The 2,481-nt window shown below is 34.7% G+C and overlaps 1 pseudogene; it reads right to left on the bottom strand.

Annotated features, from left to right (window-relative positions):
* Positions 1–386: 386 nt before the first annotated feature.
* LOC126001338 (39S ribosomal protein L32, mitochondrial-like) lies at positions 387–955 on the bottom strand (annotated as a pseudogene).
* Positions 956–2,481: the final 1,526 nt, after the last annotated feature.

The raw sequence follows: 2,481 nt of genomic DNA, 5'->3' as shown, positions 1-2,481 counted from the left end.
AGTTTCTTTAGTCATTCATTTGTTGTTAGGCATCAGGGTTGTTTCTAGATTCTGGCTTTTGTAAATAGCTACAATGAATAAAGGAGGGCATTTCTGTATTGTGTTTTGTATTCCTATGGAGTGGTATAAAAATACTTAATTCTTAAAACAAATTGAAGCTGTTTAATTTTTTGTCCTAGAAATTTTGTTTACTTAAAACCTTATTGACAAATAGACATTAATTCATTGAGATTTTATATTAGCATACATTTTAGAGTTGATTTATAATAAATTTTCTTAATTAGACAGACAAAAACTGTTAATATTTTAAACTATATTGGTTATTTAAAAGTGCTTTATAAAAATGAATCAACTTCTCATTCATGTGAAGTCATATTCTTTAGCTATCAGTTCTGAGTGAACCAGGATGATCTCTTCCTCTCTGGTTCAATGATCCTCTTGTGCTTACCTTGTTCAGATGGGATCTCTCCCAAGTACAACACCACAGTCTCTAAAACAGGTGCTTTAAAGGGACCCTCTTCTTGTTTTCTATCTGTTTTCTGATTTCTGCAGTCTCCTTCTGTACCTTCGCATAGCAGTAGCCACAAAGGATGTGTTTCTGTTTCAGATGACCACATTCAGGACACATGTCTATATTGTTCTTAATATTAATAAGCTTTTGAGGATTTCTTCTTCTACATCGGTTCCTTTCAATACTGTGACTATTTTGGGGAGCTGCCACCCAAAGGATACTATCCAAAAGGCTGGAAATTTCTTGATTTCCACTGGTATCATTTGCTGGTTCTGTAAATATAGATGAACTTTGGACTGCTAGTTAATGCTGGTTCCCACGGTGGGCTGGTCAGGTCCGGCCAATCCTGTTGAAGTTTCGGCCGCAACCTTTGCCAAAGGTCTGAAGCACTGTCCGAGCTGCCAGCCAAGGTGGTGCCACCAGCACCAGGAAGGCAGGCGCCATTTTCTGAGCCCGCAGACAGGTCAAATCGGCAGCTCCTCCTAATTGGATATTTTAAATATGACCCTTAAAAAAATAGTTACTTGTACTTTTGTTTTTCCATTTTGCCACTTTTAGTAACTTTTCACACCATAAAAATTCTCAAATTAGGGCCTGGAGAGATAGCACAGTGGCGTTTGCCTTGCAAGCAGCCGATCCAGGACCAAAGGTGGTTGGTTCGAATCCTGGTGTCCCATATGGTCCCCCGTGCCTGTCAGGAGCTATTTCTGATCAGACAGCTAGGAGTATCCTCTGAGCACCGCCAGGTGTGGCCCAAAAACCAAAAAAAAAAAAATCTCAAATTAAAATCAGTTCTCCTTAAAGTTCTCTCCATATATATGACCATTGGAAATATCTGTTCAAATAGACACCCAATGGTTTTTGTCAAAGAGTTCATGGACTCAAAAAAAAAGCTTGTGCTTTCTTATGCAATTCCAAAAGAATTTTCCAGTATAAAAATCCAAACTGTATGAAGTTTATAAGAATGACTTCTAGAGTGATTTCAAATGTTATTTTGAACAATCCATGAGTCCACATTGCAAGAACTCATGAATATGAACTCTAGATAACAATCATTGGAACTTGCCAGTCAATAGTCTACTAAGATTTAAAAGTAGGTAAGTTAGCAGTAAATACATAAATTTCTATATACAGTATTACTCAAGGCAAGCATAGAACTTAGTATCAATATTCATTAATTAAGTGCTAATAAACAGGAATTCTACAGTCTTATATGAAAGGATAAAACATACAAGAATATAACATTAAATATGAATATAACAAAATTAAATAATTGTTTTATAATAAATCATTGAACCAAAGGTTTTAAAGTTCCACAGAGAAGTAGATAGAAATAGAGGCTTGGAGAAAAGTAAAGAAGAAAGATATGACTTAATAATAGAATTCAGTAGAGCAAAAATAATAGACTATTAACTAAAATACTTTCCAACTAGAAACAAAGTAGGTGATGTAAGTATTTAGAGGTGCTTACTATAAACATAATATTTAATTGCATACATATTTAGTTATCTTTCTTACATAATATGTAGCAATAATGGCAGAACAATTCCAAATATCAGAGTTGTTTCTGAGTGGAAAAGTTACATCGACAAATATTCTTAAAGCAGAAACAGAATGAAGAGAACTGAATCCTTTCTCTAGAAAGCGTATGATACTCATAAGCAAGTTGATTTCCAGGAAGTGGAATAACCATGAAGTCAGGAGTAAGAGAATATTTACAACCAATACATTTAACACAACTCATTAAACCAAGTTCAGCTTCTGCTATAAGCACAAAAGAAAAAAGGTAAAGATAAACTTCGGTGACAAGCTGTTGAAATGTTATTCAGAGACACATCAAAATGATGGTCCTAGTGTTTAGGTAGTGGGGAAAAAGAGCAGCTGCAAATTTAGTTCAGTAGCATTCATGACCATGAACATGTCTTATTGAGCAGCTTCAAAAATAAAAGTGAAAAGATGTATTGTTTCAC

This window comes from Suncus etruscus, chromosome 2, assembly GCF_024139225.1.
Source record: "Suncus etruscus isolate mSunEtr1 chromosome 2, mSunEtr1.pri.cur, whole genome shotgun sequence".
Lineage (NCBI taxonomy): Eukaryota > Metazoa > Chordata > Mammalia > Eulipotyphla > Soricidae > Suncus > Suncus etruscus.
This window is presented reverse-complemented; position numbering and strand designations above follow the sequence as displayed.